We start from the raw sequence: 14,234 nt of genomic DNA, 5'->3' as shown, positions 1-14,234 counted from the left end.
GCCATGTCCCCCAGCTCACATCTGGCGGAGGCTCAGAGAGGATGCCTTCCCAGAGCAGCTTTCTGGAGGGCAGATTCTTGTAGATTGCTAATCTGTGAAAGTCAGGTGTGCAGTACTTCGTGGGATCCCAGTTACATGCTGTAAGTGTTGCAGTGCGGGTCTCCTTGGCCCCTGAAACAGTCTGCGTGGAACATTTCTGAGGCCTGCGTGGTGGTCGACATCAAGGGCCATCAGAGGAGGCATGCTGCCCATGAATCCCCAAAGAATGTTGCCACTATTTCTAGGGTTGAGGGGTGCCCTCAAGACAACAGGCCACCACCTGCCTTCAAGGCATGAAGGGAAGGACCGGCTCCAGAACATCTCCCCAGGGGATGAACCCCATTCCTGCCTTTAGTTTACAGAGCTTCATTGGTTCTGCTGGCCAAAGAAGGGCTTTACAGAAAGAGAGGACATCCCAAAGCATCAGAGCTGGAGGGTCCCTCAGATGCCACCTGTCATACTCCTTTCATTTCATAGGAGAGCAGACAGAGCGGCTGCAGAGAGAAGACAGGACCGTCCCCGTGTCAGTGGAAGAGCCAGAGTTGAACCCCAGTCCCATGCCTACTGGGTCTTTCTGCTGCATGGGAGGGAGGGCTGGCGAAGAGCTGGACTGTGGATGTGGACACACTTGGGGTTGAGTCCCAGACCTGCCGTTTCCAGATGATGGAACCTTAGACGGGCATCTTAACCTCACTGAGCCTCAGTTTCCTCATCTGTAAAGCAGGGATAATTTTCTTAGGGTTATTGTGACAATTCAATGACATAACACAAGTAAAATACATTGAGGACAGTGTCTAACACAGGTCTCCAAAATACTGGCTATTATTATAATTACAAATGGCTAACAAAGGCCTCAGGCAGATGGACCTCAGTCAGTGAGGGAGCCACAGTGGCTACACTTTCCGACCCTGAATTCAGATTCATGCCCCAAGATGGTTATGGGGACAGTGGCCCAGAATGGGATAGACCTTGGACTGTAACCCAAATGCAGGACCTGTGGGTACCAGGAAAGTACATGTAAAGTGTTGTGGGAGCATAAGGAGGGGGAGGTTAGTGGGGGTTGGGCTTCAGGTATCCAGGGGAGGTGGCATCTAAGCTGGGTCTTGAAGCATTCATAGGAGTCTCCAGGCAAAGAAGTGAATGACGGGAACAGTAAGGGGAATAACAGCCACAAAGGCACAGAGGCAGAGATGATCAGGGTATTTCCAGAAGTCTTTGGGCATCTGGATTGGCAGGTGGAGAGAGAACACCTTGTTTCTCGACTCTGCCACATTTTGACCATGAAGCTCCTCAGGGAGGACCAGGGCAGAAGCCTGGACTCCGAGTTCTGAGGCTGGAGGAGGCTCTTGCAAACCTGGGCCAGCTCAGTCCCCACGGCTCTGGCCCTCTGGCCATTGCTCCTGTGGGGCCCTTTCCAGCCCATGTCTTGCCAATGGGTTTCAGCCCCAGGTAAGTTCACTATGGATTCAATGTGACCGAAGAAATGACAGTAAAACGTTCTTGGAGTGAAAAGGTTATACCCAACTTTATTTACATAGTGTTAGGTCAATCACTAAAATCCTGTTCAGTCAGAGCAAGTCTGCACGCAGCAAGCCGGTCTCTGCCTCTGGGCTTCTCTGCCCCCGCAGCCGTCTCAGTCTCTGTCCTCAGTGCCGCCACCACTCCAGCCCCTGCTCTGCTCTCCTGTAGCCTTGCAGCTGTGCAGCTGTGCCACTGTATGGCCCAGAGCGGAGCTCTTTATATAGAGTCAATAGCAACGTATTGCCCACACATGTGTAATGAGCTAGCTGACCAGGGCCAGGTGAGAATCCTGGCCACAGAAACTTTCTTTTTTTTTTGAGAGGGCATCTCTCATATTTATTGATCATATGGTTGTTAACAATAAATTCTGTACAGGGGACTCAATGCACAATCATTAATCAACCCCAAGCCTAACTCTCAACAGTCTCCAATCTTCTGAAGCATAACGAACAAGTTTTTACATGGTGAACAAGTTCTTACACAGTGAATAAGTTCTTAAATGGTGAACAGTACAAGGGCAGTCATCACAGAAACTTTTGGTTTTGATCACGCATCATGAACTATAAGCAATCAGGTCAATTATGATTATTTGTTTGATTTTTATACTTGATTTATATGTGAATCCCACATTTCTCCCTTTATTATTATTATTATTATTTTTAATAAAATGCTGAAGTGGTAGGTAGATGCAAGATAAAGGTAGAAAACATAGTTTAGTGCTGTAAGAGGGCAAATGTAGATGACCAGGTGTGTGCCTGTAGACTAAGTATTAATCCAAGCTAGACAAGGGCAACAAAACATCCACGGATGCAGAAGATTTCTCTCAAAACGGGGGGTGAGGTTCTAAGCCTCACCTCTGTTGATCCCCAATTTCTCACCTGATGGCCCCCCTGTGACTGTGCCTGTCTTAGGTTGTCACAGGAACTTTCATTTTATCCACATCCATTACCGTAGCTGCTTGCAAGGCAACACTTTACAGCTCACACAGACTCTTCTGTTGTTTCACAGACAAGGAACCAGAGGTCTGCAGGTGGGGAGAGCCAGAGGGGGACCTAGATGTGCAGACTTCCAGGCCAGGATTAGACTTTCAGAAGTGGTAGTGGGAGCTGGGGAGGATTTTCTTGGGAAAATGGACGCACAGGCGATGGTCCTGTGCTCGAAGGAAGGTCTGGGCTGTGCCTCTGAGATGCGCAGGGATGACAGCCTGGGGGCGGTACGTTATTTATGGCTGTTTTTCTGTGAGTCCTTCAGGGCCGAGCAGGTAATTGAATAAGTGAGCACTAGCAAACTCAGGCGATCATTTAATTGTGACAGAAAATGAAGTTGGTTGCAGCTGGGCGCTGCCAGCCCATTACTGCCGGTTCTGGTTTCTGCTGAGTTGGGCAAGCGGGACTAGAGTGGCCATCCATCCTTGGCCTGCCCCCAGCCTGTCCTCTAGCAGCTGTCCCCACACCGGCAGGGCCTGGGGAGGTCGATGGTCAGGAGTTTGGTCTCCAGGCAGCCCACTCCCCATGCCCCCTTCTCTGCCCCGAGGGGCCCTGGAGGTTGCTGCGGGCAGTGAGGGCCTTGGAGGACGTAGGAAGGCAGGGGGATGCTCAGGGCCAGGTGGCAGGAGGAAGGGCTCCAGTCACGATGTTTGAACGGCACTGTCAGCAGACACATATAAAGCTCTTGTTTGCCAGGCACCATTCCAACCACTGTCTCAACCTGCTGAGCACACTCCTAAGCCCAGGAAGGAAATGCTGTTATTGTCTCCATTTCATAGGTGAGGAAGCTGAAGCACTGGCTCCCACTGCCTCGGACTGGACTGAGAAGCCCCTGCAAGGCACTAAGATTGTGGGGGGTCCAATAGCCAGTGCCGCAGTGACCCGGGTGACACGCAGCAGAGATCCAGCCATGTGGATCCCACAGGCCCTGCAAGCTTTCTCTCTCACCTCGTGTCCTATTTTGGCCTTGCTAGCCACCCAGTGCCTGCTCCTCTGGCAGCCTAGACCCCGAGTTCTAAGGCCAGAGGAGGCCCACGTTTTTCTTCACTAGGATGCTATGCATTCTCTCTCTTCTTTCCTTTGACAAGACTTCTTGTAGGTGAGGCTCTGATAGGTTTGCATTTTTTTAAAGGATGAAGTGTTAAGCTAAAGGAATGAATCCTTAATGGTGGAATTTCAGAGTTCCCTGAACTGGCGCTCTGGCTTTCACTCCTCTGGTGTCCTGGCCTTCATTCCTGTGTTCCTTCTGAGGGGGCAGGTCAAATTAGGCCTGGATTGTGAGAGCCAATTCACCATCCCAGGCCCTGGGGCAATGCCAGGGAGGGCTGTCCCCAGCTGACTGGGGAGGGCTGGGTTCAGCCCCAAGCTGTAGGTGACCTGAGGCAAGTCCCTGCGCTTCCAGCATTTTATCTAACCACCAGTTTGAGGCTCAGGGCCTCAGTTTTCTTACCTGTCAAGCAGGATGTGTGAGCTCATGGCCATGCTCACTGAGTGTCCTGTGGTGGGGAGCTGGAGAGATGTTAGGAAAGGCTTCTCTTTCATTCATTCCTGTATCTGTGTGACACCTGTCATGCACTAGCCATGAACTACTATTCGATTTTTAAAGTTATATCTATGTGTTACTTTTCTAAAAGTTAAACTTAAAAAGAAGGGATGGGTATTTTACCACAGTAGGAAAAAGAAGGAAAGGAAGAGACCCCAGGATATTGCCCCTGCCCTGCTGAAGCCCGTAAAGAACTAACCAGTATGGGTGGGTTCTGCCCCTGGAATGGGCTGAGGACCCAGAGAGGATGGGAGGGATGCTGCAGGAGGTCCGGGAGGCCAAGGCAGCGTTAATGTGAAAAGCTAATCCTCACTAATGGGTTAATTGCTCCACTTCTCAGGCGTCACAAGGGTAGCCAACAGCATCCTGAAGACTCTCCACAAATATTCACTGGCTACAAGCTTTGACTCTAAATTAGAACACAACCCCAAGTGCCACACAGCCCAGGGCAACCACCCTGGAGAGGTGCTGGGAGGGACAGTGGAACCGGCTCCCCCTGCCTTCCCCCACGTGTCACCTGGGCCCCAAGGCTTCTGTTCCCTGGATTCCATGTCACCCACAGTGAGCTTGGTGGGGGGGCTGGGTGCATGTTTGCATGTGTAGTTTCTCATGTGTGCACTTGTACGCTGGTGCACGTGTTTACAGGTATGGGGGCATATGCATCTGTGAATGGTGTCTTCGGCTGGAGGTTGAGCTGTTCTGTCCATCTCACTCCCTGAACACAGGAACAGCCTTGGGAGATTCAGCTTCCTTCCTCCGCAGATGTTTTTAGAGCTGGCCTTTGGCCAAAGCTGTGTAGCCAGCAAAGTAAATCCTGGGAAACCTGCTCCCTCCGCTTTCTCCCTTGGCTTGCTCATGTTTTCTTCACTGGGATGCTATGCATTCTCTCTCTTCTTTCCTTTGACAAACCTTCTTGTAAGTGAGGCTCTGATAGGTTTGCATTTTTTAAAAGGACAAAGTGTTAAGCTAAAGGAATGAATCTTTAATGGTGGAATTTCAGGTCTTTTCCTCTTAGGAGAGGTTTTATTTGTTCTGGATTTGGTTGGGTTTTGTCAAGGAAGCTTCCCTGTATCCCTGGAGCCTCCCTGAAGCCCCTGCCTCCTTGTGGAGACTGTTAGCCAGGTCACTGTCTCCATCAGTTGTCAGAGCATTTCCTGGGGTAGGGGTGGGGGTCATCAGCTTCCTCTGGCTCCAAAATGGGCCCCCAGCCAGGGAGGATCCACTCTCTGCTCCTCCTTCAGCCCACCCCTTTCCCTCCTGCCCTGCCCTGGTTACACCCTCCCCAGAGGAGTTGGGGGACAGTCTGGGGGCTAAGAGTGACCTGTATCCCCTCCTGCAAGGCCAGGGCTGGCAGAGAGCACTGTAGCCATGTCCGAGTCTGGCTGGCAGCTGTGATACGATCAGGGCTCTTGCCTGTACCTAGCTCCCCCTGCTTCTTTCCAGGGCGGCAGCCAGTCTCTCTGAGGTGGAGGCCTCAGAGTAAATGAAGGAATGAGCCCCTAATCCATCACCCGCACAGGTGGGCACCCCCGGCAGCCCCCCAGCAGCCTGGGTACCAGGGCAGGTTGCAAGGGAAGAAATGGGCTCTGCACTCTGTGCCCTGCTCCTTGCCCAACTGCACCCCTTCTCTCCTGAACAGCCCTATCCCAGGCCCTGCTCTGGAGGGTGGAGAGGGAGAAACACCGTCTTTGGGGACCATTGTGAGGCTGCACCAGCAGGGACCAGGGTCTGGGGACACGGCTGAGTCCTTGGCCCTCCCTAGACACAGACCCTGGAGGCCCCAGCAGAGCTGAGGGAGGGCTCAGCACTGGGCGTGGGGTGCATGGACCCTGTCAGCTCCATGTGGAGGGGCCCCACCCCTCTGACAGAGCCTGTGGCTGGGATCCTTCTGCTTGGAGGCCAAGCAGCCTGACCCAGTTGTCACTACTGTCCCAGAGCTCGTGGGGAGATTGGCTGGCTCCTCTGTCCCCTCCCGCTGTGCTGCTGGCCCCTTCTGGCCATCCTCACACATCCTCTGAGGCCTCCCCTCCTGGCCCAGGCATTCCCCGACAGGGCCCTGGTGCTCGAATGCTTCCAGGGACAGGAGGCTCACCACCTCATGCAGTAGCTCCAGGCAGAGAGGCTCTGCCTCTTAGAAAAGTTCTGTGTAATTAGTTAACTGAAGTCTGAATACCAGTTGTTTCCATTTATTTACTCATAGTCACGCCCTCTGGAATCCTGCATTTTCATCGTCACCATCACCACCACCACCATCTTCATGGATACTCTGTGACGGGCTCGGCGCAGTGTGCCGTCTGATCCCTTCAGCACCTGTGAGGTTGGTGCCTGTGGCATCCCCATTATACAGATGGGAAACCTGAGGTCCAGAGGAAGTGTGGCGCCCACGTGTGTCACATGGAAGGCACAGCGCCTGGGACCCAAAGCCGGAGCCCACACCGTCGCCAGCTCAGGCTGTGCCCGTGCCACCCCACTTTTCCCTGCTTCCCTTTCTGGCTTGTCCTTACTGCTCTGCCAGGCTCTGCTGCCCCACAGACACTCATACTTCCTCCCCAGACCCTGCAGCGGATCGATTCCTCCTCGGAGTACCCCTTGGGTAGGGAGGGGGCCTCCTTCCCCAGGTGCCTCCCAGCAGGGAGAGGAGGGAAGGCAGGACCGTGGGGTAGTGTCTGTGATGGGGGCTGGTCTGTGGTGACACAGGGAGGAGCTCTTCCTACTGCCCCTCTCCCCCTGCACGCCAGACGTTACCCAAGGGATCGCTGCTGCCACCTACTACCAGCAGGACTCCTGGGGGCAGCATTGGGAAGCCAGCTCCATCCTGGTCTCATACTGGCTTTTAGCAGGATGCTGGGGCCTGTGGCAGAAGGGGTGACACCTTGGCCCTGCCTGGTGCACATCAGCTTCTATTGGGGGTATCAGCAGTGCCAAGAGGGCTGTGCTGGGGGTTCAGGGAGGGGACATGGAAAGGCTTCCTGGAGTCTGGCCATTCCTTGGAGCGCGAGTTCACCTCAGGGTGAGACTCTGGGAAGGTGTGTGTGGGGTGGGAGACTCTGGTTACCAGAGCTCTGGAATCTCCCCCTTCCTCTGATGCCCGCTGGCCATGCCCCATGGCCACAGTGCCCTTGGTCTTGCTCAGGCACCCTCATTCCTGGCTGCCACCTCAGCCTCCTTCCATTTCTCAATCTAACTCTTGAGACCCCACGGAGAGGCACTGTATTCAGGAGGAGGTTTCTTGCAGGTGAGACACTCCACCAGGCTTTAACCAGAGGCTGCCTGGTGTTGCCCTGTCTCAGCTTAAGGTAAGGCTTTCATACTCATCCAGCCATTCCATGCTAGCATCTCTGCTGAGCGCCATGCAGCCTCTGTTGACATACCTCCAGTGACAGGGGGCTCATTATCTTCTGAGGTAGCCCAAGGCTCAAAACAGTGAGGACCTTCCTTCTGCAGAGCTGAGGTTTGTCTCCCTGAGGCTTCCACTCCCAAGGCCCAGCCCTCAGGGTCGCAGAACAGCCTATCCTTCCCCTTCTGATGTTTGGAGGCAGTGAGCATCTTCTTGCTGAATCTTCTCCCCAGCCAAAGCCAAGATGGGGACCAGTAAGAGACCTCATGAGGAAACTGGCAGGTGCCTGCTGGAGGGGAGAGTCACATCTCACTCCCAACCCTCAGCTGAGCCTGTTCCTGTCAACTTTGGGTGGAACGTGGAGGGAGTTCTTGGCAGAACTGACCTCTGTCCCCCCTCTCCCATGTTGGGGAGCATTGGAGACTCGGGCTTGATGCTTGCTTGGACATATTTTAAGGGAGAGGCTGCCTGGGGGTGCCCTTGGTCATAGGAAAGGAGAGAGGGGTATGAGGGCCAGATTCCCTGGTGGACTGCATGGAGGGGGAGAAGCCTGAGATGCCTGAAAGGTCCCTGGCCCAACAGGATGCCTGGCTGTACCAAACTTCAGACTCAGGCACTCTGGCTCTCCAGTCCCCACTACCCTCCTCAACCTGGGTGCTGCATTTTTATTAATGCAGCCAACCCCCATTACTGCACGTAAAGCTGACCACCATCTCTAAGCCCCCAAGCGCACGCTGGAGCTCAGCTCCACCCCCATGTCTGTGGCCCCCAGTGCACAGACACTTATAACTTAGTTATTTTTCTCCTCCTGGGAGCCACTGTTCCTCTAGCGCTCTGTTTGTGGAGGCAGGGCACAAATAAATAAAATGAAATAAACACGTTTGTCCCTGTTAAGTTTCATCTCATTAGATCCACCCCATCGCTCCAGCCTGTCAGCTTCTCTTTAGATCCCAGCTCTGTCATCTGGTGTATTTGCCATCATCCCCCCAAGCTGTGTAGCATCTGCAAATTTGATAAAGTACATGGAGTGTGTTTGTCTCTGAGGAAGCCCCCACTCCACATTGTGGGGCTGAAACATAGGCATGTGTAGTCATGTGCACACACACACACACAAACACTTCCCCCTCTGTGGTAGAGGCTCACCAGCCTTGTCTAGCCACCTACAACATCCCAGCAGAGGGCCTGACACTCAGCCTCCGCTTGCTATGTATGTGTCCTGTGGGGACTGGCATGCTGTGGGGACACCCTCATCTCCTCACCACCACTGGCTGCCATTCAAACAACCTCTGACCCGGCCACGCTCTGCTGGCCTCTTCCACCAAGCTTGGGCAAGATCGACCAGCCATCATGGCCTTGGCTCTCCTGGACAGCTATGGGCCCCTCCCTCCACTGCTAAGCACGCAAGTTGCAGTGCCTGAACATGCAGCCCATTCTCCCCGTGGCCGTGACTGGCTGCTGGGGGAGCCAGCTCAGCTGGGTGGGGTGAGCACTCCTTGCCTGTTCACCTGCTGATCCTTTCTCTGATCCTTCTCTTCAGGGGACCCCAACCTTGACCCCAGACCTGGCCTTGGCAGTGATGGTGTAGCACAGGATGCCAGCTAGGCAAGATCCAGATCCTCACTAGAGCCCATTAGACACACCTTAGCAGGACAGAAAAGATCCCAGACAGACAGACCTTCCAGAGTCTCCTAGCCCATCGCCCAGGCTCTGGGCACTGGATGTTGGTGTATAGAGGGCTCCAGCATGTTCCCTTACCTCCCCTGCTGCAAAGAGAGCCGTTTGTCCTTCCCTCAGGGAAGGAGGCAATAGTTACCTGCACCAGTCAGCTGATGCTGCAGGAGACAACCCCAGATTCTTGGTGGCTTATACCAACACATGCTGATTTCTTGCTCACAGCACTACATGCTGGGTCAGCTGGGGATTCTGGTCCAAGCCATGGTTGCTCTGGGACCAGGCTGAGGGGGCAGCTCCAGCCACATCGGCCATGGCAGAGGGAAAGAGCTGATCGTGTACCAGCTCTCAACGTTCCTGCCTTCAGGTGCCATTTGTCACTTCCATTCACATTTCTTTGGCTAAAGCATCACTGGCTGCACCTAATTTCAAAGGGAGTGGGGAAGTCTAATTTTTCTTGTGCCAGGAGTTTTGGCCAATGGCCTCAGTGGCTACTCTGCATACTAGCTGTTCCTGTCCCTCAGAGCCACCCTGAGTTCCCACAACACCCCTCAAGTGCTTGTTCCCTGAGTCCAGCATGGAATGTTCTTCCACTTCCCACCCTGGGGTCTGCGTGCCCAGGGTTTTGCCCTCAATTCTCACCTTTTTGACTCAGTAGGGCATGTCTTCCTCTCTTTGTCTAGTCTCAATGCTCCACCTGTTCCTTTGAGAGTTGATCCTCCCACCTCCTACCTTGTGATTTTGACTGGCCATCGATTACAGTACATCATGTGCCCTCATTCCAGGGAGGTCCAGGGTTCAGTTCTGACCCCTTAGTGCTCCATCTCCAGGGACCAGCCCCCAACTCACACCAGGTAAGCTGAGTCCTTCCCTTCTCTCCTTCTCTCAGGTGTCTGCAGAGTGGCATCAGCCAGGTGGAGGAGCCCTCTGAGAGCTTGTGGGCTGCACCCCTGCTCTGAGGCTGAGCACCCCTGCCTCTAGGCGCATTGGTTTATGGGAGCCAGTGTGTTCACCTAGTGCTCAAGTTTGTCTGGGTGTGTTTCTGTCACACTTTGAACTGAAGAATGCCGAATAATACACACTCCTGGGGAGTCGTATCAGTTACCTGTTATGAGTGATGGACCACTCTGAAACTTGGTGGTTTCCTGTGATAAAGTGTCGTAAGCTACACACACATGTAGCACATGTAAAACTGGAAAACCTACGGTCTGTGTGTGAGTTAGTAGTATTGTGGCAGGTCAGTTTCCTGGCTTGGACAGTACATCATGGCTATGGGGGATATTATCTCTGGAGTAGCTGGGTGAAGGGTACATGAGGAATCTCTGTACTATTTTTGCATCTTTTGAGTCAAACTATCTCAAATTTAAAAAGTTGTAATAATAATATGGACTAACATGTGTTACTCATGATTCTGCCATTTGGGCAGGGCTGAGTAGGGTCAGCTTATCTCTGTTCACACAGACCTGGTACAAGTGGCTTCACTCACATGTTTGGTGTGTGTGCCAGCTGGGACACTGGCACAGCTGAGGGCTGAGGGGCATCTGTCTCCCCACAAGTCTCTCTGACAGGGCAGCTGGGCCTCTTTACATGGTGGCTCCAGGCCCAGGAGGGTGAAAGCAGAAGTGACAAGGCCTCTAAGGCTTCGGGCTGCACCTGGCCTGTGTCTCTCTGGCCACATTCCACTGGTCAAAGCAGTCACAGGGCCAGTCCAGCTTCAAGGGAGAAGCAGACTCCATCTCTTGATGAATGGAATGGCAGAGAATACTTGGCAACTTTAATGCTTTGCTGTCACCAAATGTCAGAGGCTTCTGAATTTGTCACCTGGGGTCTGGTCCAGCTTCCTCACTTGGGAAGTGGGGTGGAGGCTGGAGAGGGGAAGAGGGTCAGCCACACAGAGAAGATCACAGATTTAGGGGAAGAGCTTGACTCCCAACACAGGGCTTGTCCCACCTGACTCCATCTGAGCCCCAGCTTGTTCTAGACCCTGACTCATCAGCCTGGCATTGCTGCTTGGGATTCTGTTTTGCACATGCTGGTGTTTGCAATCAAAAAGTTCAGCTGCCCTTCCAGTGTGCTTAAATTAGTCCCCATGAAAACCAAATCATTTCATTTGCAGCGAAGGGTTTAATTGCAAGGGGAATGAGTTAAAGGGAATTCTGTTGCCTGTTTTCATTGAAGAAAATTACTGTACTTTCCCCTGTCTCCGTACTAAACAGAAGCAGCTTACAAATTGGGCTGTAATCACCAATGATACCTCTTCTGCCCTTTTTTCTCAGAGCTCGTTCAGGTCCTTTCCTGCTGCTGAGCCCCTGCCCCAGACTGTCCTCACTCACCTGCACGGCCCAGGGCAGCCCAGTCCCGACTCCCGCGGTGTGCAGTCCCTCCATGGTTTGCCTGGGGTCTCACTGCACCCCTGCCAAGGTGAGAGGATAGCCCTGACTTCACGGTGGCCTCAGTTACGGACTGGCCCACACTCTTGGCAAGACATCCCATCACTTTCTTTAGAAGTCACAGGAAATCTGCACCAAGCCCTCCCTTACTGGGGCTAAGAGAAGTTGCATTTTGAATGGAAGTCCTCCCCAGCCAGTGACCAGTGTCTTAAGCAAATCTAGGGTTTGTCTGCTTTGGTGCCTGGCAGAGGGGAGGGGCCTCACTCCTAGACCATCTTCACCACCGTTCCTGTCACATGATGGTGTGGGCTGGCAGGTCCTCAGCATTCTGTCAGGTGTCCCACATGGGGAACCCAGCAAACATACCCACTCCTGTCCAGGAAAGCTGATTTCCTTTCTGCTTCTCTGACTGAGATCCCTGACCTGCCTCAGACAGTCCAGCCTGATTACCCCTGAGGCCAGTGTTTCCCTCGGGAGGGGACAGGACCCCTCCGGGAGACAGATAACAGGGTGGTAAACCAAAGCAGGGAGGTGCATGAGTAAGTAAAACACGTAGCACATCTGGTGTTAGGAGAGAAATAAAGGAAGGTTGGGTCCCTGAGAGCATGTGGGGTAGGCTGTCGCTACAGGTCCAAACAGGGCTGGAGAGGAGGGAGTGAACCATGTGGGGAACAGCAGAGTAGGTGGAACGGCAAGTACAGAGGCCCCGAGGCAGGACTGGGCCTGGTGAGGCAAGGGCAGCAAGGTGTGTGGCCAAACAGTGCGGGGAGAGCAGGAGAGCAGGTAGGAGGAGCCCCCAGAGCCTCTGCGAGGCCTGGGCTCTTCCTCTGGAGCAAGGTGGTTTTATTCTGTCTCCGCTGACTGAAGGCGCACAACAGATGCTGAGCAGCTTTCCCTTTGGAGAAGGCAAAAGAGCCGGGCTGAGAAACCAGGCTCTGCAGCCAGGCTGTCTGGGTTCAGACCCTGGCTCCACTACTGACCTGACCCCCTGGTGCCTAAGTTTCTCCTGCTACGAGAAGGGGTAACAACAGCACCTACTGTGTGGGGGCACTGTGAGGACTCAGAGGGCCGCAGTGCACTGTGGGTGTGTCATAATGCTGTCAGGGGTTGGCTATTTCGTCATTTGTTTCTTAATAACTTCCCCTGCTACTGGGATAAAGTGACTGGCCCATGGTTCCAGTCAGTAAAGGGCAGAGCAGGTCCTGAGGATGCTGAGTCCCCGGCAAACACAGCAGCCCCAGGCATGGTGACCCCAGATCCCCTCTGCCTCTCCTGTCCCTGGATGTCATGGGATCCTCCGTCCGGACTCTCTCCCTGGCTTTGCAGCTTCCTCTGGGGACAGAGTGTTGAAGTTGGCCTGGATGTCCAGGGGAGGGCTGTTCTGGAACATTTGGGCCTTCTGTGTAATCGCCCCCTTGCCCCTTCCCTCTGGGGGAGGCCGACGGGATAATGGATTTAAGTAGACACACCTGTCTCAATGAAGGGATTTTTTTTTTTTTTTTTGGAAGCTCAAAGTCAATGGTGTATTAATTAAGGGGGAACAGCTGCTACTGCAGTTCTCATGATAAGTCAATGACAAATGGCTGTGTTTACCTTTTTCCCCTGAGCAGAGGCTCTGGAAGGTGGCCTGGAGCTCCTGGGTGGACGTCTGCAGCTGAGATTTGTGGGGAACAGCCTCTCCCTCCCTCTCCCCACAAGTCTCTTCATTGGTGCCCGCAGAGCCCTAGAGGGCCGTTTGTCGCTGAGGAAAGCCAGGTATGTGGCCTGGGGAGCCCTGGAAGGGATTGGGTGGAGTGATGGGAACCTCTCAACGAGGCTCTCACCCAGGATACCCTCAGACCCCCTCCTCAGGCAGAACCACCACCCCGAGTTCTCCCTGGTGAAGTAAGAGCTGCTTAAAAGGGAGGCTGGGCCCTCCAACCGGGGGAATCTCGGCTGCAGAGCTGGCTCTGAGGTCTGTGGCTGAGGACGCACCTCGGGGCCTTTGTGCCAGCCCAGCAGTGTGCCATAAAGGAAGGGGCCGGCCTGGCGGGGGCCTTTTGTTATTTCATTTATTTTGATCTGCTCTGCTCTCCCAATATTCACAGAAATAGAGCCCTGCATTAGCTCCCTTCTCAGCTAAGACAAAACACAGCAGAGGGAAAATCTTTCACTGAAAAAACAAAAAAGGGGAGGATATGCTCATTTTTTCCGGGTTGTTTTTGGGTCCTTCATCAATTTACCCACCACGTTTCTAGCTGATGGGAGGATAGCAGGATGGTGCTAGTGGGACGGGTGTGGATGGGGGCGGCAGGATGGTGGAGCGGCTGGCACCTCGGAGGCTGCCTTCCTCCTGGGCTGAGAAAGGAAGGGTGGATCTTGATGCCAAGCCCAGTGCCTGCAGCTTACAGCACAAGCCTGCTAGAGGCAGTGCTGAAGGGGAGCAGGAGGGCCCTTGAAACACACCCACAAACCCTGCCCTGGGAAGGCCTGCCTGCCTTGTGGGGGGCCCATTCCTGCTGGCAGGAGTCCCCCAGGCAGCACTCAGTGCTCTCCCCAGTGGTGTGGCCCTGGAGGAGGCAAGTCTGCTGCCAGCAGCAGCCTCCTGCTCCTCAGAGGACGTCACCAGGTGCCAAGGAGCTCCACCCCACCTCTGTGCTTCCTTCTCCCCTCCCAGGGCACCCCTGGAGAGCCTCTGAAGCCTTGAGGGAGGCAGAAATGGGGCCAAGAGGTTCTATCAAACTCCACTCCTTGCCACCCACTCCCTG

General features: G+C 53.9%; 1 long non-coding RNA gene across 2 annotated transcripts in view; it reads left to right on the top strand.

The window, feature by feature from the left end:
* Positions 1-14,234, top strand: part of LOC118973454 (uncharacterized) — a 56,439-nt gene that overhangs the window by 34,111 nt on the left and 8,094 nt on the right. For both annotated transcript variants that reach the window (XR_012126164.1, XR_005062799.2), the window contains exons 3-6: positions 6,290-6,406; positions 9,781-9,951; positions 11,374-11,518; positions 13,098-13,242. This is a non-coding gene — a long non-coding RNA (uncharacterized lncRNA). The remainder of the gene's footprint in view (positions 1-6,289; positions 6,407-9,780; positions 9,952-11,373; positions 11,519-13,097; positions 13,243-14,234) is intronic.

This window comes from Manis javanica, chromosome 16, assembly GCF_040802235.1.
Source record: "Manis javanica isolate MJ-LG chromosome 16, MJ_LKY, whole genome shotgun sequence".
NCBI classification, from domain to species: domain Eukaryota; kingdom Metazoa; phylum Chordata; class Mammalia; order Pholidota; family Manidae; genus Manis; species Manis javanica.
Note: the sequence above shows the minus strand (reverse complement) of the source record. Positions and strands in the feature narration are given on the sequence as shown.